Source organism: Labrus bergylta, chromosome 4, assembly GCF_963930695.1.
Source record: "Labrus bergylta chromosome 4, fLabBer1.1, whole genome shotgun sequence".
Lineage (NCBI taxonomy): Eukaryota > Metazoa > Chordata > Actinopteri > Labriformes > Labridae > Labrus > Labrus bergylta.
Genome location: NC_089198.1, coordinates 1,487,331 through 1,510,057, shown reverse-complemented (window position 1 = coordinate 1,510,057; position 22,727 = coordinate 1,487,331). Strand labels below are relative to the sequence as shown.

At 39.5% G+C, this 22,727-nt stretch overlaps 2 long non-coding RNA genes across 2 annotated transcripts; one reads left to right on the top strand and one right to left on the bottom strand.

Annotated features, from left to right (window-relative positions):
• Positions 1 to 10,656: 10,656 nt before the first annotated feature.
• Positions 10,657 to 13,409, top strand: LOC114918184 (uncharacterized). Its single transcript, XR_010666272.1, has 3 exons — positions 10,657 to 11,285; positions 11,395 to 12,327; positions 12,927 to 13,409. It is a non-coding gene; the product is annotated as an uncharacterized lncRNA (long non-coding RNA).
• Positions 13,410 to 13,432: 23 nt separating this feature from the next.
• LOC136178959 (uncharacterized) lies at positions 13,433 to 16,052 on the bottom strand. Its single transcript, XR_010666273.1, has 3 exons — positions 15,837 to 16,052; positions 15,005 to 15,598; positions 13,433 to 13,983 (listed from the first exon to the last, which is right to left on the bottom strand). It is a non-coding gene; the product is annotated as an uncharacterized lncRNA (long non-coding RNA).
• Positions 16,053 to 22,727: the final 6,675 nt, after the last annotated feature.

Sequence of the window (22,727 nt, the reverse complement as noted above, 5' to 3'; positions counted from 1 at the left end):
TGTGGAAAGTGTAACTCCTCTAACCGGGGGGGGGGGGGGGGGGTTGAACCTAAAATAGGTTGTCAATTCGGAATACTCTAGATCAAATATTCTAAGTATCAATATCAAATTATCTCTAAATGAACAGTTTCAGAATGTTAGAGTTTCAGTTGTTCAGGTTACTCAAACCTTGTGATTCACTAGGTTGTTTAAGGAGATTGGTAGTAGCAGACTCAATAAAGAGCAATAAGACCTCCAGTCCACACAAACACACACAACACTGATGTATGGATATAAAAGAGAAACGTATTTAAGAGGTTTGATTACAGTTCTTTTCCTGTTCACATATATGAAATATGTATACACTTAAAAATAAAAAATACCTCTTCCATATATCTTAAATTAAACAAAACAAAAAGACAAGATGGAAAAAACACCTTTTTAACAAAATGAATTAAATCCCCTTTTAAGGTTTCAGTCTTTGTCTGTTTCAACTTTGTTTTTCGGTTATGAAAAGAGAGTTCCTTTAATGTTAAATTTTAGGCCCAAAACAAAAAAATACTGAGATCTCAGGAAAAAGGAAGTGCAAATAAAATTAAAAGTCCTTTCAGTTAAATCCTTGTGCTTCCTACCACCCTTTGGAACAACACATTATCTGCAGATCAGCATCCAGATGAGACGACAGCACCCTCAAGCAGCAAAGACCCAGACGGTGGTTGAATCGTCCCTCAAACAAAAACCAGCCTGGAGATCCACATTAAAGGTGAGAACACCTTTTGAGTTTCTGCCGGTGAACTTCTCCTACACTGTAACTGGCGAAACTGTCAGCTTCACTAAAAGCTTTTTAACTCTTGAAACAGCTCATGAACGTATCTTATTCATCTTCATGTCTAACATCTTCCTTTTTATGTGTCTATTTTACTTCACAGTCTGTAGAAATCACGGAGAAAAAACGTAATTCTGCCGATGCTTCAGGTTGTACCACTGGCCTGCAGGTGGTGCATTCAAGTAACTTGCATAAATCTATGATGTGTTTAAGGAACATCTGTAAATATGAAACTACAGAAATAACCTGGATTACAAAAGCATTAAAAGCATTCCTGGCCTCCCCGTGCATACAAGGAAAGCTTAAGGCAGGGAGAGAAGCAGCACACCCAAACAGAGCAGGCATCAATGACAACAGCATGACATTGATTAAGTCAGAACAGAATCAAAGGAGGAGCTGGGGTGGAGGAGGTTTGTAAATGTAGCTTGCAGAGGGAGCAGCAAAGAGTAGGCAGTCTAGAGCAGTTATAATAAGGCAGCATAAGTACTATTTGGCCAATAGGATGCTTTGAAGCAAATCAGCTGATGAAGTTTGCTTGAGATCAGCTGTTACCAAAATCTCTGGCATAATAGAAGAGCGTGACTCTGTGGCCTGCCTGAACTAATGCTACGCTACATTTTTGTGATATCTCCAATACAGAAAACCACAACAATTAGCTAGGTGGCTTTAGCATTATTTCATATTTCTTTGTACTTTGATACACATAACCACACCCAAATACATATTTAACTCTGAGAAACATGTATTAGCTAGTTCTAATTGACTTCACAGAAAGATTAGCTTGCGTCCGGGCTAGTTACATTAGCTACCTAACTTTCAAGCATTATCTACTTTGTGATTCATTTTGAGTAGTTATTTGATGGCACTTTGATAATATGCAGATTATCTTAATATAACATTGAGTAAGGTCTCGACCTGCTCTTTTGTAAAGTGTCTTGAGATGACACTTGTTATGATTTGGTGCTATACAAAATGTGTAGTTAGTAGCTGAGTATTTAATTCCCTCAGTGTCTCATCAGCAGCTGTAACCACAGAGACTCTGAGCAAACAGGAATCATCAGAATCCATCTGACATGAAGCTGTGGTTTGAATCCCACTTCCCTCCTCTTTGAAGAGTAGTCAGATATCTGTGTTCAGGTTTTTGTACAGCCTCTTCTACACTTTGTATCACTGTGTTTCTAAAGCACAGTAGTAGAGAGCTGTGTCTTCAGGGGTTAGCTTTCTAATGGTCAGTTCAGTTGAGCTGCGTGATGTTTGAGATTCATATCGTTCATCTGGAATATATTCATCACTATTTGATCTGGCTCCTTTCCAGAGTATAAACTGAGGTGCCTGGAGGTCAGAATGATGTCTGTACCAGTAGAGGAAAACATCTTCTGATGTTGTCTCATAGTTACATCTGAGTGTGACAGATTCTCCTTCTGTTCCTCTGACTTCATCGACTGCAGGATAGATTTTGTCTCCAGCTGTTAGTCCTGTAAAACGTAAAGAAAATGAAGCCATTAGATTAAATATTGTTCAAGAGACTGAGAAGATGAGACAGTGGAAAATATCAGTTGTTCGGTCTTACTGCAAGAACAAAATAATTCAAATGTTCATAGATTCCTGCTCAGAACTTAAAAACACTGAAGACATGTTGTGCTTTATATCTTACCAAAGAAAAGAGCAGCCAGAATAATCCAAAGCCAAATTTCCATTTCTAAAACCAGGTTTAAATCAACAGGAGGAACTCTCTGATGTTCAATGTTCACTGTGTTGAAGTGTTCTCTTTACAGCAGCAGCTGGTATTAATATAATGTTTGAACACAGTAGTTCATTACCTGGTCAATAATGTCTCCCCCTGGAGGAATTGTAAAAATGTAGTGCAGAAATTCTAGAAGTGACATCCTGGAACGCGTCTCTGAACTGCATACTGGAACACATTTAAAATGTTCTGAACCTGATGCACATGTTAATGAATTTATATATAATCCATTCTTACTATTATTACACAAATGAAAATAGATCAAATCATTTTTAAAATATCAAAGTCAACACATAAAGAAGAAATGAGGACACAGGGTTGAACCATGTGGTACACAGTAATCAATCATGTGTTTCTAGATGTTTACAGGGATAATTTATTCAGAAATTTGATACCAAACTATCGATGAATTGCCCTAAAGAATTAATATGAAAAAGCAACATATCAGACGTACTGTTCAGATATTGTATATTTATGTCAAGTACTGTTTGGATATTCTGAAATACTTTAATCCTGGGGCCTGTTTCAGTAAGCAGGTTTTTAACAAACACTGAGTCAGTTAACCATGACATGAGGGAAACTGGGTTTTCCTCATTCTTTCATTCAGTCCGTATCACGTGAATATTAGTGAAGATTCACCGCTTTGTCTGAATAAAAATCCAGGTTGTTTTAATGTTATATATTAGGAAGGCTATAGCGTATAAAAAGAACATTTGATAATGCACTTTCAAATGAATTAGGCTAAGTTTACTTTGTCAAATATGAATAAAATAAGGTTGGCTCCCACCATGAGCCTAGTTTGTTCTTATAGCCTATTTCATCTTGAGCTGCTTTAAAGTTGCTTTTCTCCTGCTTAATTGAATCTTCATGTCAATAAATGTTAGTTTAAACACCATTACACTGGTTTTTACCTGCAAAACTATTATTCTGATTAAATATTAGATGAATAGACTTCATTACATGCTGACGCGAGCAGCAGTTTTCTCCTTCACCACTTCTTTCTCTCCTGTGCTGCTGCAGCAGTGTTACTTTTTCTTTCTTTCTTAAAACTGGTTTATATTTGTAGTGTGTCTGCATGAAGATGTAGAAAGGTTATATTTCCAGATGGTTAAAGTAAGAGGATCTCTTTTTTGTCACCTGTTGCCATGGCTCCATTAATGTTGTCTTTTTATAGTAGTGGTGCACACGCTGAACACTGAGTGAACCTACTCAGAGTTGATTTAACTCAAATCAGCTGATCTGGAACCCAAAACTCAGAGTTTCCCACCTGAGGGTAAATCAACTCAGAGCTCAGAGTTAGAGTTTGTTGAACCTTCTTTCTGAAACGGGCCCTTGGTCTCAGTGGGCGTGGCCAGAGAAACACCTTATTTAAAACTTTAACTTGTTGTTAACTGGAGGCCATTGTGAGTTCTCCCACATTTACAGAGGTGAGGTGCTGTAAAGGAAGAACTAGTATGAGTTGGTGCCGAGTTGTTTCGGTCTGATGCTCCCTCTAGTGGATGTTGTGGAGTATTGTGTTGTCTTCTCTCCAGAGGTTTTTGTACAGAGTTGTGGTGTTTCCTGTCACTGTGGGCTGCAGAGCACAGTAGTACACAGCAGAGTCAGTCAGTGCAGCAGAGGAGATCTGTAGATCCACACGGTTTCTCTCCTCATTCAGTTTAACAGTCAGTCGAGGGTGTGGAGGTTTTGCTGTCACTACAGTTGGATCTGAAGTGTCGCTGATCAGGAGAAGGAACTGAGGAGCTGATCCAGGATCCTGTTGATACCACTGGAGATTATCAGCTTTAACTGAGTATTTACAGGACAGAGTAACACTGTGACCCTCTGATGAAAACACTTCAGCACTGCTGGCAGTAATATCATCCTCCAAGGTGTTACCTGATGGAGACAAACACATGATGTTTCAACATCAGACATACTGTAGTTTAAAGATATCACACAATAAACATCTTGTGTTCAAACAAACAATACTAGAAACAGTCATCAGTAAAGAAGTGTTGTTTTCTAGAAAGTGTTTTTGAAATGTTAAATTGATCTGTGGCTGATCCAAAAATTCATACTGGATCTGAAATTCTTTAAAAGCTTCTTTGTCATTTAGATTTCTTATTAAACACAAACATACCAAGGAGAGTTAAAATGAAGATAACAGTGAGTTGTTCCATGTTTGTAGAGGTGAGACGCTGTAAGTGAAGAACAAGTATGAGTAAGTTTGGTGAGCTGTTTGGTCTGATGTTCACAGCTTGATTTAAAGAGTTATCTGTCATCAGGCTCTTCTGCAGTCAGGAGGAGGAGACTCTTTAAACTACTCTAATTCCTTAAAGGTTTTATCACAACTGTATCATGAATGAAATAATCATAGGTTTATCAGTGTGTGACTCCCTCTAGTGGATGTTGTGGAGTATTGTGTTGTCTTCTCTCCAGAGGTTTTTGTACAGAGTTGTGGTGTTTCCTGTCACTGTGGGCTTCAGAGCACAGTAGTACACAGCAGAGTCAGTCAGTGCAGCAGAGGAGATCTCCAGATTTACTCGTTTCTCCGTTTTGTTAATGTAAGCTGAGAAATCAGAATCTGTTGGATGAATCGTTCCTCCCTCTGTGATGTAGAGCAGGAACTCTGGTCTGGATCTCTGGTTTTGTCTGTACCACTGGATGTTCTGGATTCGACCATCATATGTACAGGTCAGGTTGATGTTTCCTCCCTCTTCAACCTTTTCTTCAGTTGTTTCTGGGTTTATGCTGTTCATGGAGCCCAGGGCTGCAAAATAAGTATTATACATGTCTGTTAGTCTGCAAGAGATTCAGAAAATCAGTCCTCTACTTCATCAGTCATCTTTGATCATTTTGAGATTCATGAAGAAAACAAAAGTCTTTTTCTATCAGTGGAATTTGTAGCTCCCACAGATAAACATCTACTTTGAAATAGTTGTTCAGATATCTGGTCTAAACAGCAGGTGAAATTAGAGTTTGATGTGTGTTGTAACACTCACCTATAAAGTGAGAGCAAAGTAAAAAAGAGGTAAAGCAGCATGTCTTTGGAGTTGTTGAAGACAAACAGACAGCAGATGAGTAATGTTCTTCTAAACTAAACAGCCTCTGTGCTGCACAGATGTTCTCCTCTACTTTGACTTTTCTGCTCTGGAGATACAGACAATCTCATTGGTTTGCCTCAGTGGGCGGGGCCAGAGGAACACCTTATTTAGAATGTGAACTTGTTTTTAACTGGAGGCCATTGTGAGTTCTCCCACATTTACAGAGGTGAGGTGCTGTAAAGGAAGAACTAGTTTGAGTTGGTGCTGAGTTGTTCGGTCTGATGTTCACAGCTTGATTAAAAGAGTTTTCAATCAATCTTTATTTGTACAGCACCAAATCATAACAAATGTTATCTGAAGACACTTGACAAAATAGCAGGTTAAAGACCTTACTCATTGTTATATTACAAAGACCCAGTTCTCTGTCATAAGGCTCCTCTGCAGTCAGTAGGAGGAGACTCATATCAAATCATTTTCATTTCTGAAGAGTTGTATCACAACTGTATCATGAGAGAAAAGAATCTAGACTGTATCAACATATACAACTAAAGTCTATCAGTGTGTGACTCCCTCTAGTTGATGTTGTGGAGTATTGTGTTGTCTTCTCTCCAGAGGTTTTTGTACAGAGTTGTGGTGTTTCCTGTCACTGTGGGCTGCAGAGCACAGTAGTACACAGCAGAGTCAGTCAGCTGAAGCTTCTGGATCTTCAGAGGAACTGATGTCCCGTTGATTGCAGCATTAAATTTGTCTGTCTGGAACTCAGGAGCTTTATATACGTCTTTTGAGTAGCATCTCAACATGTACTTTGGGAAATCACCCAGTTTTTGTCTGTACCAGAACAAATTTGGATATGGTTCAGTGGTCTCAAATGTACAACCAAGTGTGACTGTGTCTCCTTCAGAAGCAAAGACATCTTCTGTTGGCTGGATCACTCTGTCTTCTCCTTTACACTCTGAGAAGAGAACAGAAAATAAAAGATGAATTGTTGATTGATGAAAAAAAGGATTGAGGTTAAATAATTTACATAGCCTTAAGAACAGACACACAAACAAGTGAGAAGTAAAAAAAATGTATGATGCTATAGTTTCTCACCAAATAGAAGAGCAGCCAGAATAATCCACAGCCAAAGTTCCATCTCTACAACAAGGTTTGAACCAACAAGAGACCTGATCTGATGTTCAGCCAGAAGTGTGAGAATAGTTCACTTTACAGCAGCTGTTACATATGAATGCTTGAACAGAGTGCTGTGGTGATCTTCCCCCTTGATAATGTTGCCTCTAGTGGAGATAAAAAATATTACAATTGTGTATAAAAGGGACTTCAAGCAGGTTTTTGTGAGTACTCTATGAAGGTCTTGAACAGTTTTGCAAGATCCATTTCTCTTAAAGGGCCCATATTCTTCTTCTTCTGGTTTTATCTGCTCTTTAGTGTGTTTTCCAAGTGTCCTGTGCATGTTTAGGTTCATCTATTTGCAAAAATTCAAAGTCCACGGAAACGCGGCTACTCCTACGTCCTCCTGTTAGCTGCAGCAATAGCTGCATGTAACGCTTGGTTCTAGCCCCCCTCGAAAATGTTTTGCCAGTGTGACTATCAGACCATTTCCTTATTACTTTCGACTTTGTCCTACCAGAATTATCTCTGCTTAATAAAAATGTGCTCTCTAGAAGTTTATCTGATAGTGCTGTAGCTAGAAGTTGGTTTGAATCCTACTTATCAGACCGATCTCAGTTTGTACATGTTAATGATAAGTCCTCTATGCACACCAAAGTTAGCAATGGAGTGCCACAAGGTTCAGTGCTTGGACCAATTCTCTTTACATTATATATGTTTCCTCTGGGAAATATTATGAGGAAACACTCCATACAGTTTCATTGTTATGCAGATGATACTCAGCTTTATGTATCAATGAAGCCCGATGGCACCAGTCAGTTATGTAAGCTAGAAACGTGCCTTAAGGACGTTAGGACCTGGATGACCAGAAATGTTTTGCTCCTTAACTCAGACAAGACTGAAGTTATTGTGCTAGGCCCTAAAAACCTCAGAGAGACTTTTTCTAGTGATGTGACTGTCCTTAGTGACATCAGCCTGGCATCTAGCACCACTGTTAGGAATCTAGGAGTTCTTTTTGATCAAGATATGTCCTTTAGCTCTCACATCAGGCAAATTTCAAGAACAGCCTATTTTCACCTTCGTAATATAGCCAAGATCAGGAATATCCTGTCGCAAAATGATGCAGAAAAACTAGTTCATGCATTTGTTACCTCCAGATTGGTTTATTGTAACTCTCTTTTATCAGGGTGCTCTGGCAAATCTCTAAAGACTCTTCAACTGGTCCAGAACGCTGCAGCTCGTGTACTGACTAGAACTAGGAAAAGGGACCACATTACTCCTGTGTTGGCTTCTCTGCACTGGCTCCCTATACAGTCTAGAATAGAATTCAAGATCCTTCTTCTCACTTACAAAGCTCTAAATGGCCAGGCACCATCTTATCTTAAGGAGCTACTAGTGCCGTACTGCCCCTCAAGAACATTACGGTCCCAGAATGCAGGCCTGCTAGTGGTACCTACAGTCTCTAAGTGTACTATGGGAGGTAAAGCCTTCAGTTATCGGGCTCCTCTCCTCTGGAATCGTCTTCCAGCCAGGGTCCGGGAGGCAGACACAGTCTGTATTTTTAAGAATAGACTTAAAACTTTCCTTTTTGATAAATGTTATAGTTAGGGCTGGTGCTGGTGTAGACCAGCTCTTAGTTATGCTGCTATAGGCTTAAACTACCGGGGGAACTGGCACCTCGAGATCGTTGGTTGACGGCCTGCCAGAACAACCCCCCCTCCCCCCTCCCCACCGGATTGTTGATGGGCGGCGTGCCTCCCCCCACCCCCTTGCTCCCTATCCCTCTTCCTGCATCTTATCCCATCTCTCCCCCTATCCCCTTCCAAGCCCGGTGCAGTCTAGGCCTGTGAAGGCTGTTTCGTCATGAGCCGGGGATCCGGCCGAAGATTTCTGCCTTTTAATAAGGCAGTTTTTTCTTACCACTGTAACTTTTGCTGCTTTGCTAAAGTGCTCATGATGGATAGGCCGGGTCTTTGTAATATAGCATAAGTAAGGTCTTTTACCTGCTTTTTGTAACATAACAATGAGTAAGGTCTTTTTACCTGCTCTTTTGTAATGTTAAAAGACAAAGAGTAAGGTATTTTACCTGCTTTTTGTAAAGTGTCTCGAGATAACACTTGTTATGAGTTGACGCTATACAAATAAAAATTGATAGATTGATTGAAATTGATTTCCGAGAACCGTGCTGAGCGACTGACCAATTACGGCTCAGCCAACAGGCCGACCAATCAGATCAGACTTAACACACGTGGGGACTCTGAACGTGGGCACTTCAGAGCCTTAGAGAGTCAGAAGGGAGCCGGTGCATGGAGCGGCAGTACAGAACTTTAGCTATTGTGAACATACTTTAGTAGGTACATAGATTAAATATATGAACCCCAAAAAGAGCATAATATGGGCTCTTTAACCAACACAAAGGAAACCTGATCAAATTATTTTAACAATATCATGGTCAGCCTGTAATTAAAAACTGAGAGGACCCAGGAATGAACCCTGTGGAACACCTCAAGAAATGTCAGCCTCCGAAGAACAAAAGAAAAGAGAGAAGAGAAGAGAGAAGAACATTTCTGAATTGAGAAACATCAAACTTTCATCATGACATATCAAGTTTGTCAGTGTGTGACTCCCTCTAGTGGATGTTGTGGAGTATTGTCTTGTCTTCTCTCCAGACGTTTTTGTCGATACCAGAAGAAATAATCACCAGTTGACAGTTCAGAGTAACTGTATGACAGAGTAACAGTGCTGCCTTCTAACTGGAGTGAGCTCCTCATAACTGAAATCTAAAAAGAAAGAGAAATTATACAGAATTGTATGTTATTGAAATTCAACTCCTTTAAACATGTGTTTCCCTAAACACCCACATTTTCCTTTACATACATACCCTCTAGTGGATGTTGTGGAGTATTGTGTTGTCTTCTCTCCAGAGGTTTTTGTACAGAGTTGTGGTGTTTCCTGTCACTGTGGCTGCAGAGCACAGTAGTACACAGCAGAGTCAGTCAGTGCAGCAGAGGAGATCTCCAGATTTACTCTTTTTTCCGTTTTGTTAATGTAAACTGAGAAATCAGAATCTGTTGGATGAATCGATCCTCCCTCTGTGATGTAGAGCAGGAACTCTGGTCTGGATCTCTGGTTTTGTCTGTACCACTGGATGTTGTCAATAACACCATCATATGTACAGGTCAGGTTGATGTTTCCTCCCTCTTCAACCTTTTCTTCAGTTGTTTCTGGGTTTATGCTGTTCATGGAGCCCAGGGCTGCAAAATAAGTATTATACATGTCTGTTAGTCTGCAAGAGATTCAGACATCAAGAGACTGAAAATCAGTCCTCTACTTCATCAGTCATCTTTGATCATTTTGAGATTCATGAAGAAAACAAAAGTCTTTTTCTATCAGTGGAATTTGTAGCTCCCACAGATAAACATCTACTTTGAAATAGTTGTTCAGATATCTGGTCTAAACAGCAGGTGAAATTAGAGTTTGATGTGTGTTGTAACACTCACCTATAAAGTGAGAGCAAAGTAAAAAGAGGTAAAGCAGCATGTCTTTGGAGTTGTTGAAGACAAACAGACAGCAGATGAGTAATGTTCTTCTAAACTAAACAGCCTCTGTGCTGCACAGATGTTCTCTTCTACTTTGACATGATTTTAATTTGACTTCCTCAAACTTTTCTGCTCTGGAGATACAGACAATCTCATTGGTTTGCCTCAGTGGGCGGGGCCAGAGGAACACCTTATTTAGAACTTGAACTCAATCAATCAATCTTTATTTGTATAGCACCAATTCATAACAAATGTTATCTGAAGACACTTTACAAAAGAGCAGGTTAAAGACCTTACTCATTGTTATATTACAAAGACCCAGTTCTCTGTCATAAGGCTCCTCTGCAGTCAGTAGGAGGAGACTCATATCAAATCATTTTCATTTCTGAAGAGTTTTATCACAACTGTATCATGAGGGAAAATAATCTAACCTGTATCAACACATACAACTAAAGTTCATCAGTGTGTGACTCCCTCTAGTGGATGTTGTGGAGTATTGTGTTATCTTCTCTCCAGAGGTTTTTGTACAGAGTTGTGGTGTTTCCTGTCACTGTGGGCTTCAGAGCACAGTAGTACACAACAGAGTCAGTCAGCTGAAGCTTCTGGATCTTCAGAGGAATTGATGTCCCGTTGATTGCAGCATTAAATCTGTCTGTCTGGAACTCAGAAGCCTTTTCTGCGTTGTCTGAGTAAGATTTCAACATGTATCTCGGAAAATCATTACATTTCTGTCGATACCAGAACAGAGTGGGGCTTGTTCTAGTGGTCTCAAATGTACAATCAAGTGTGACTGTGTCTCCTTCAGAAGCAAAGACATCTTCTGTTGGCTGGATCACTCTGTCTTCTCCTTTACACTCTGATAAGAGAACAGAAAGAAGATATTTATTGTTTAATGATTCAATAAATGAATATTTAGGATTCTAGTTAACTTGCCTGAGAATCAGAAACATAAACATGTACATGAACAGCGTCCAGACGACCCTCGGAAGCTTGGACCATTGGCACCCATTCCCCCCCACCCACTGCAGAACTTGCTGAGAAACAACTCAGACAAGGTCTTGGTATGTAATTCATAAAAATGTGACTAACTGAAGAGTATTAGATGTGAATATTTGAATTAAATTTATAATCATTTACTTACAATTTGATATTTTTGGTCCCCATTTGCAGATCCAGCACAGCCAGACAACAAGAGCTGCTGTGAAAGCACATGGCCTCCTTTTGTACGAACATTCATCTGCAGTTTCTGGCTACAAGTACAGCTGCTGTAATATAGGAGGACCGCATGCTGTGGTAAAACCAGCAATTTGCTCCCCGCATCAAAACAAAAGTGCCTTTTTCTACGACCCTCGAACCAATCACTTCAAACGCACCTTTTTTTTTAATGCACTATGACTTTATGGACTTTGTCAAACAAATATCCATTTTGCACCAATCGTGCTGTTTTATCACAGGCTGCTAAGTTCAATAATATCAGCATGGTCTATTTTTTGTACGAACACATTTAGCATTTTTTGTGTAAATGTTCAGAGCATTATTGCAATAAATAAATACTTATCAACAGCTTTTTAATTGTTTTTTTCTGTAAATTGGTTGGCTTATTTAGTCTGTATCTGTAAATGATGATCTTTTATTTTTAGAAGACTGCTTCGAATGTTTTTAATCTTTGTCCCCCCAAAAATTGAACTCAATTACAGTATGATAGTCACATGCTGTAATGACTATACTTGTCTGTGTAGACATGTCAAAAATATGCATACATGCTTCTGCTTTGTAAATATTAACAGCTCACTGTCATGTAATTATAAGCAAGAAAACTGTGGCTTACTTATGTGTTTTCACCATAGACTGTAAATATTACTGGACGAACCCTGACCCGTCTGTTACATAGGCAGAAAATGAGTCCAATCGACGGCCGCATCCATATTGGATTTGCAGTCTCAACCTAACTTCGGATCAACCTAGCAACAGCAGTAAGGCGGGACCGGCGGGACTTAACTCCGCCCATTCAGCTCGACGTCAGCAGTCCACTTCACAGCATCGCTAACAGCTAGGCTGCTATCATCAACTATTCCTGCTCATCCTGAGAAAACTCTATAAACAGTAAGTTTATCATTTAACTTTTCTACAACACAGTTAAAACTAATTATATTCAACACAAATATTTAATTAAAGTCTTAAAACTACACTTTGTTAAATATACAACTATGGTTATTAGTTATTTGTTAGAGAAGTTAGACTTTGTCAGTGTTAGCAGAGAAATACATTAACAAAGTTTTATCCATAAACTGTAAATAAATGAGACATCCAGAAGAAATCAATATTACAAAGCATACAGTTCATGTTACTGTTCTGACAAAAAGAGGAATGTCTGTGTTTTATATTTACTGATGTCAACAGCGATGAGGTGAACATGACAACTGAAAAATAATTATTTAGTATTTATTATAAGACATTTGTTTTCTATTGAACCTGTGAAGTCATGGAGTCTGTGGACACTGTCAGCTTCACACCAAAAACTTTAAGTATTAGAAAAAATAGTGTTTAAGACTGGCATCTATTATTATGAGTTGCAGCTACCTTGTTCAATATTATTCCTGCAGATGTGGCTCATAACAAAAAAACAGCCTGAGCTGTCACATGTAGTTAACTGTACATGTTGTCTGAGGCATTAATTGAACACCTTTGTATTTCTCCTATAGACACAGTGTGGATTATTGGTGACTGGTCCGTCGAGGTGCCCAGAGAGCTGCAGAGACAGAGGAAGAAACCTGAGCCTCAACAACATCTGTATTTGTTGGTTCTTCTGGGGTGGACTTCAGTTGCTTCTCTTCAACAGCTCGCTGTGAGGGAGGTCTCCCCCGGATGGCCTGAGTGATGACACCCACAGGCTGAGAGCTGAGGCGGGTTTTAAACCTCCTGACAAACCGTTACACCGCGCCCACCTGTCAATCAGGTCAGCTACACGCCTTATTGTGAATAACTCTTATCCTTCATCAAATCAAAACTGATGAGTCATCAAAACATTCACCCCCCCCCCCCGTACAGTGTGTGTCCATCCAGACATGAGCTAATCACACCTATTTGTTTGTTTTGTACCAAGCTGTAAACATGTTCATCTCTGCTGTAAAAACAGACTTTTTTTAATGTTGTTTTTCAGATTAAATAAATATTTCTATATAAGTTCACTCCTTTATGTCTACTTATGAGTATACATTTCAGATTAATGCTCAACTCAATAGCTTAGGGAAGGAAGTCTACTTTTACACAACTTCTTATTCTTTTGATAAATACTAATGCAGTTCATTTCTGAAAGTGGGATGGAACAGAGTCATTGCAAAAATGTGCCCTCAAACACAGCCCCATTCTTAAATCAAGATACATGGAGAGTAAATAAGATCAATAACTTGTGAATAAAAGCACAGTTAAAAATGATTTAGAAATGTAGTCTTCCCAGATCAATATCACATAATATCAACTTCTCCCATCTAAACTGGACAAAGGGTTTTAAAATGGGAAGAAAATGGTTTGATTGCAAGTTGTTTGGAGGAGATCTATTTTTATTTGAACAGCATGAATACAGTCTTCCAAGGTGCAAACCCTCCTCCTCCTCCTGAAGCTTGTGGAGCTCCTTCATGTACTGCTGTCTTATCTGCTGGCCATCTTCTCTCAGCAGAACTTCAACTGTTGAAAAGTCATTCAGAAGAAGCTCGAGCATGTGACATGGATCCAGGAGAACATGGACTTTTAGTGAGGGGTCTTCAGGATGACAAAGAAAGAGAGAAAATATCAGTTATTCATTAAATCATTTTTTTGTTCTCATCTATTTTTCTGTATTCATGTGTGTGTAAGAGCACATTTATAAATTCAACAGTGTACTACCCAGACAACAAAGGTCCAGTATTCAGGTAATCAACATCTATTCAAAGTTAAGAAGATAAACATTATTGTAATCATGCTGTTTTCAGCTCTCTCACTCACACAATGATATTCCACATCAAATGGTCTCAGATTTTGTGTGAGGAAAAATTCAGCAGTTTATTGTGAATAGTACTTCATCTACATGAAACAAATATAACCTGAATTATTTAAATCATTAACAGGTCCCAACTCTCTGTGCTTTAGTACAAAACATACAGTAACTCATTTATTATTAACATGAGCTCAGTACATGACTGTATTCTTCAAACTATTTCTTATACTTTATATCTATGTGCTTTAAATCTTATTTTCATTCCATATGTTATTTATATTTTATATTTCTACAGCTATATTCTGTGTATGAGTTCAGTGAAAATTAATATGGTTATTAATATAGTTCTTAATGGTTACAGATGCTCTTACAAAGTGACGTTTTTTTAAATTTGTTAACAGTTTGCTCAAATCTTAAGACAGCACATCAACCATGTAACATTAATGTCATCCTCTATAACCTACACAGCACATTAGGTTCAGTTCAGTTTATGTTACTGACGGATAATTACTACACAAAGTTTGTTTTTTAATGTCCACATTTACGTGGAGTATAACATTCATCATAACATCAGATAACCATATTTACAGTCTGTGGTTAACCACCGAGGTGAACCTTTAGCTTCTAACATCACACAAACTCACTATTTTCAACAACAACATCTTAACAACAAACATCTCTAAACCATTGACCGTAAATAATGAGCTACACAGTTAGCCGACTGGTTTACAAGCTAACGCTGAACAAGCTAGGTCCGTAAATATAAACACGAGTATACAGTAAATATAACACTACTATATCACTTACCGAAAAAAACTGAAGCATCAACTTGTTGGATGGTCTGTTAACCGCACAGCAAGCCGTGTATGTTGTCAGATATGTGTTAAACAAACTCTCCAAACGATGTAAGAAAGAGGAGAAATCAGACGGATCAAGCTGTTAGCCTCCTGACCAGCTGACCGTGCAGAGCTGTCAATCAAATCTGACACAACCAAATATGGGCATAGTCGTTTTCCTTAATAGAATAAAATCCGATGAGTTATAAAAAAATTCACCCCCCCCACAGTGTGAGGAGTAGCAGTAGTAGTGTGCATGTAGCCACATGTAAAAGAAGTTTTGCTAGTGGCCAAGAATATATCCAGTATACTGAACATAGGGATCAGGCCACTTATCCCTGATCCTCCACACAGAGCAGCTGGGAATTACCAACCGGTTTCCAATATATAAAGCTTCTGTATGCAGCAAAGCGGCATGTCAAGTAGAGTGATGTCCTCCCTAAAGTTCCTGTGGACCCGCAAAACATCTGCATCAAGGCAGCACAGGGAGAATGATGCCAAATGGCTGAAGCAATGGCCTCGGACCCCCGACCGGCCTCTCTTCAGCAGCCATACCGATATCCGACTGTAAAGAAATGGCAAACATTCAGAGGGATTGAAGTGAAAACACTTATTCATTGCTGTTTCTAGCATTTTATGGTAAAATAAGGCTAACTAGCAGTAGCAGTGCAAACTGCAAGCTACAAATTACATTCGCCTACTCCGGAGTAGAATAAAAAAAATAGCTCCTAACACAGGTGCATATCTTCGGGATATAAAAAATAACGCTTAAACAATGACATTACTAAAAACGTCTTACTTACCTCGTCAATTAGCTAGCTGACTTTGGCATTATTTCATATTTCTTTGTACTTTGATACATATAACCGCACCCAAATACATGTTTCTCTCCAGAGGTTTTTGTACAGAGTTGTGGTGTTTCCTGTCACTGTGGGCCTCACAGCACAGTAGTACACAGCAGAGTCAGTCAGTGCAGCAGAGGAGATCTGTAGATCCAGATGTTTTTTATCCTCCCTCACTGTAACAGACAGTCCAGAGACTGGATCTGATATAAGTCGTCCTGTTCCTGTGTGAGAGATGATGAACTGTGGTTGTTTTCCTGGATATTGTCGATACCAGAAGAAATAATCACTGCCAACAGCTTGTTTGGAGTAACTGTATGACAGAGTGACGGTGCTGTCTTCTAAACTGTGCTCTTCAATCTTGACTGGAGTGAGTTCTTCACAGCTGACACCTAAAAAAGATGAAGCCAAAGAAATGATTCAAAGTCACATGTCATTGAATCTATACATTGAACAAACATAAATCTACATCCAACATATTTAATGTTATAATGACAGCTGCTGTCTAAACTGAAATACTCTTTATTTTCAAAATCACAACACACTGTCCATTTATTACATACATACCTATGAGAACTGAGAAGAACAAAATAACAGTGAGTTGTTCCATGTTTGTAGAGGTGAGATGCTGTAACTGAATGTTCAGTATGATTCAGTTTTGTGAGTAGAGTTTGGTTTGATGTTCACAGCTGGAATCAAACAGTTCTCTGTCATCAAACACCTCTGCAGTCATTGGGAGGAGACTCATCTGTTGAACTAGTTTCATTTCTGAATTGAGAAACATCAAGCCTTCATCATGACATACCATAGAAGTTTATCAGTGTGTGACTCCCTCTAGTGGATGTTGTGGAGTATTGTGTTGTCTTCTCTCCAGAGGTTTTTGTACAGAGTTGTGGTGTTTCCTGTCACTGTGGGCCTCAGAGCACAGTAGTACACAGCAGAGTCAGTCAGCTGAAGCTTCTGGATCTTCAGAGGAACTGATGTCCCGTTTGTTGTAGCTTTAAATCTGTCTCCGGAGATCCCAGGAGCATTTCCTGAAAAACTTCCATAGCTTTTCCACAGGTACTTTGGGAAATCATCCATTTCTTGTCTGAACCAGAACAAAGAGGGGGTTGTGTCAGTTGTCTCAAATTTACAATCAAGTGTGACTGTGTCTCCTTCAGAAGCAAAGACATCTTCTGTTGGCTGGATCACTCTGTCTTCTGCTTTACACTCTGAGAAAACTAGAACATGAGCAGGGAGAGATTAATTGTTGCCAAAAATACTCACTATGTTAAAAAAGTTATGTAGCTAGAGAATCAGACACACAAACATGTACAGAGTAATCAGAATATGTTCTTTGTCTCTCACCTAATAAAAGAGCAGACAGAATAATCCACAGCCAAAGTCCCATCTCTACAACAAGGTTTAAACCAACAGGAGGAACTCTCTGATGTTCAACATTCAGAGTGAGAACAGTTCTCTTCCTTGCAGCAGTTTGTATTGACAGAAAGGTTGAACTCAGTGCAGAGGTGATGAACCGCCTACCTGATAATGTCGCCCTCAAGTGGAGGAAAAACGTTAAATAGATCAGATCAGTTCTTCTGCAGTGAGCCTGCTGGTTCTGTATGCTTACATAATGCATCAACCTACAACTATGATGCAAATGTGCAGAAGTGTGTCCCAGACCCACCGTCCATCCTTCACCTCTGGGAGAGACTTCCAAGTTTCCAAGCAGTCTTCTTTCCTCTGCCAGCACATACAGACACAGTACCGTTAAATCTATGTGTCATCCTGTCGCTCCTGGTTGAGGTCCGTTGTGGATCCGGAGAAGGTCTTCTTCCAGGGATGCATAGCCACTATTACAGGTTGGTTGGTTGGTTGATCTGAGTGGACTCTATAAAGATTCATCTGTTAATACATGACAGGGGACACAAATGTTCCAGTTGATGCTGTGGGGTGGCTTGGATTACTTGGATGTAGAGGTCTAGGTCTGATCTATCAGGATATGTCACTTTTAAAGGGTTGTGACAAAAACACCATCGCAGGAGAGGATTCTGAAAAAGATGCACATGAAATCAACCCAGCACCAACCACCATACCACATTTAACATCTAGAGCATCTTCTTGAAGGGGTCATTAACGGACAAACCATGCTGATTTTTTAAATGGAAGTTCACATACCAAAATCCTTTGGGGTTTCGTACACATTCATTGGTTTTAAAGTTGTTAGGACAAGATGAAAACGTCCTTCCTCAACATCACTTCATTAGGCTGTATTTAATATAATTGAAGGGTGCTGTGAATTCTGATGACATCACCGGTGGCCATATTCAAACTCATTAACTCTTAAGAACAGTTTAAGAAAATGATCGTACAGAACTAGAGTTCAGTCAGGACCACTTTGTCAAGAAAACAAAACTTTATTGCAATTATTTATATTTAGCGGTTGTTCTGGGATCTCCCTGCCCGTCCACATCTTTATGTGGAAATGTAACTCCTCTAACCGGGGGGGGGGGGGGGGGGGGGGGGGGGGTTAAACCTAAAATAGGTTGTCAATTCAGAATACTCTAGATCAAATATTCTAAGTATCAATATCAAATTATCTCTAAATGAACAGTTTCAGAATGTTAGAGTTTCAGTTGTTCAGGTTACTCAAACCTTGTGATTCACTAGGTTGTTTAAGGAGATTGGTAGTAGCAGACTCAATAAAGAGCAATAAGACCTCCAGTCCACACAAACACACACAACACTGATGTATGGATATAAAAGAGAAACGTATTTAAGAGGTTTGATTACAGTTCTTTTCCTGTTCACATATATGAAATATGTATACACTTAAAAATAAAAAATACCTCTTCCATATATCTTAAATTAAACAAAACAAAAAGACAAGATGGAAAAAACACCTTTTTAACAAAATGAAATAAATCCCCTTTTAAGGTTTCAGTCTTTGTCTGTTTCAACTTTGTTTTTCGGTTATGAAAAGAGAGTTCCTTTAATGTTAAATTTTAGGCTCAAAACAAAAAAATACTGAGATCTCAGGAAAAAGGAAGTGCAAATAAAATTAAAAGTCCTTTCAGTTAAATCCTTGTGCTTCCTACCACCCTTTGGAACAACACATTATCTGCAGATCAGCATCCAGATGAGACGACAGCACCCTCAAGCAGCAAAGACCCGGACGGTGGTTGAATCGTCCCTCAAACAAAAACCAGCCTGGAGATCCACATTAAAGGTGAGAACACCTTTTGAGTTTCTGCCGGTGAACTTCTCCTACACTGTAACTGGCGAAACTGTCAGCTTCACTAAAAGCTTTTTAACTCTTGAAACAGCTCATGAACGTATCTTATTCATCTTCATGTGTAACATCTTCCTTTTTATGTGTCTATTTTACTTCACAGTCTGTAGAAATCACGGAGAAAAAACATAATTCTGCCTATGCTTCAGGTTGTACCACTGGCCTGCAGGTGGTACATTCAAGTAACTTGCATAAATCTATGATGTGTTTAAGGAACATCTGTAAATATGAAACTACAGAAATAACCTGGGTTACAAAAGCATTAGGCAGGAACAGCACACATTCCTGCCCTCCCCGTTCATACAAGGAAAGCTTAAGGCAGGGAGAGAAGCAGCACACCCAAACAGAGCAGGCATCAATGACAACAGCATGACATTGATTAAGTCAGAACAGAATAAAAGGAGGAGCTGGGGTGGAGGAGGTTTGTAAATGTAGCTTGCAGAGGGAGCAGCAAAGAGTAGGCAGTCTAGAGCAGTTATAATAAGGCAGCATAAGTACTATTTGGCCAATAGGATGCTTTGAAGCAAATCAGCTGATGAAGTTTGCATGAGATCAGCTGTTACCAAAATCTCTGGCATAATAGAAGAGCGTGACTCTGTGGCCTGCCTGAACTAATGCTACGCTACATTTTTGTGATATCTCCAATACAGAAAATCACAACAATTAGCTAGGTGGCTTTAGCATTATTTCATATTTCTTTGTACTTTGATACACATAGCCACACCCAAATACATATTTAACTCTGAGAAACATGTATTAGCTAGTTTTAATTGACTTCACAGAAAGATTAGCTTGCGTCCGGGCTAGTTACATTAGCTACCTAACTTTCAAGCATTATCTACTTTGTGATTCATTTTAAGTAGTTATTTGATGGCACTTTGATAATATGCAGATTATCTTAATATAACATTGAGTAAGGTCTCGACCTGCTCTTTTGTAAAGTGTCTTGAGATGACACTTGTTATGATTTGGTGCTATACAAAATGTGTAGTTAGTAGCTGAGTATTTAATTCCCTCAGTGTCTCATCAGCAGCTGTAACCACAGAGACACTGATCAAACAGGAATCATCAGAATCCATCTGACATGAAGCTGTGGTTTGAATCCCACTTCCCTCCTCTTTGAAGAGTAGTCAGATATCTGTGTTCAGGTTTTTGTACAGCCTCTTCTACACTTTGTATCACTGTGTTTCTAAAGCACAGTAGTAGAGAGCTGTGTCTTCAGGGGTTAGCTTTCTAATGGTCAGTTCAGTTGAGCTGCGTGATGTTTGAGATTCATATCGTTTATCTGGAATATATTTGTATTTGCTATCACTCCATGATCTGGCTCCTTTCCAGAGTATAAACTGAGGTGCCTGGAGGTCAGAATGATGTCTGTACCAGTAGAGCTCAACATATTCTGATGTTGCCTCATAGTTACATCTGAGTGTGACAGATTCTCCTTCTGTTCCACTGACTTCATCGACTGCAGGATAGATTTTGTCTCCAGCTGTTAGTCCTGTAAAAAGTGTAGAAATGGACACCATGAGTCAAAACATTGTTAGTGAGGCTGAAGGGAAGACAGTGAATAGTGTCAACTCTACAGTTATAGTCAGAACAGACACATGTCAACAGTTCAGAGATTCCTGCTCTGAACTCCAGTTTACTTATTTAATAAATAGAATCATTAAAATGTGTTGTTCTTTTTATCTCACCAAAGAAAAGAGCAGCCAGAATAATCCACAGCCAATGTTCCATCTCTACAACAAGGTTTAAACCAACAGGAGGAACTCTCTGATGTTCAACATTCAGAGTGACGTTTGTTCTCTTCTCAGCAGAAGTTATTATTCAAAGACAGGTTGAGCTCAGTATCTGGGTTTTGTACCACCTACTAGATAATGTCGCCCTCTAGTGGAGGTTGATGCTGTCTAGCTGAGGTAAACATGACCAGATCCAGATGCCACTGTCCCCACCTGTCTGAAAACCGCAACCATAATCCCCGTACCCAAAACCTCAGCCATCACCAGCATGAATGATTACCGTCCGGTTGTTCTTACCCCGGTGATTATGAAATGCTTTGAGAGACTGGTACAGCCCCACATTAAAGCATGCATCCCTCCTGACCTCGACCAACACCAGTTTGCACACAGGACCAACAGATCCTCAGACGACGCCATCTCAATCGCACTGCACGCAGCCCTCACACACCTGGAAAACCCCAACAGCTACGTCAGGATGCTGTTTGTGGATTACAGTTCTGCATTCAACTCCATCAACCCAATAAAACTGGTCAACAAACTGCAAACGCTGGGCCTGGGAGCCCCTTTCCGCCATCGGATTAAAGACTTTCTCACCTACAGACCTCAGCATCTCAGGATCAGCCATCACTGGGTATCAACGGGGAAGTTTTAAGTTCCTAGGTGTGCATATTGATGAGGACCAGACCTGGAGCCTGAACACCTCCCACATCATCAAAAGAGCCCAGCAGAGACTGTTCTTCCTGAGGACCCTGAAAGGCAACAGGCTTCCCCAGAAGTTGTTGATAAGCTTCTACCGCTGCACAATAGAGAACATTTTAACTTATTGTTGTACTATGTGGTTCTCCAGCTGCACTGCTGCAGAAAAAAAAGATCTGCAGCGGGTTGTGAAGACGGCTGAGAGGATTGTCGGATTGTAGCTCCCACAGATAAACATCTACTTTGAAATAGTTGTTCAGATATCTGGTCTAAACAGCAGGTGAAATTAGAGTTTGATGTGTGTTGTAACACTCACCTATAAAGTGAAAGCAAAGTAAAAAGAGGTAAAGCAGCATGTCTTTGGAGTTGTTGAAGACAAACAGACAGCAGATGAGTAATGTTCTTCTAAACTAAACAGCCTCTGTGCTGCACAGATGTTCTCTTCTACTTTGACATGATTTTAATTTGACTTCCTGAAACCTTTCTGCTCTGGAGATACAGACAATTTCATTGGTTTGCCTCAGTGGGGGGGGCCAGAGGAACACCTTATTTAGAACTTGAACTTGTTTTTAACTGGAGGCCATTGTGAGTTCTCCCACATTTACAGAGGTGAGGTGCTGTAAAGGAAGAACTAGTTTGAGTTGGTGCTGAGTTGTTCGGTCTGATGTTCACAGCTTGATTAAAAGAGTTCTCAATCAATGTTTATTTGTATAGCACCAATTCATAACAAATGTTATCTGAAGACACTTTACAAAAGAACAGGTAAAAGACCTTACTCATTGTTATATTACAAAGACCCAGTTCTCTGTCATAAGGCTCCTCTGCAGTCAGTAGGAGGAGACTCATATCAAATCATTTTCATTTCTGAAGAGTTTTATCACAACTGTATTATGAGGGAAAAGAATCTAAACTGTATCAACATATACAACTAAAGTTCATCAGTGTGTGACTCCCTCTAGTGGATGTTGTGGAGTATTGTGTTGTCTTCTCTCCAGAGGTTTTTGTACAGAGTTGTGGTGTTTCCTGTCACTGTGAGCTGCAGAGCACAGTAGTACACAGCAGAGTCAGTCAGTGCAGCAGAGGAGATCTCCAGATGAAACTCATTAGATTGTTTGTCATGTCTTGTAGACAACTTCTCTGTTT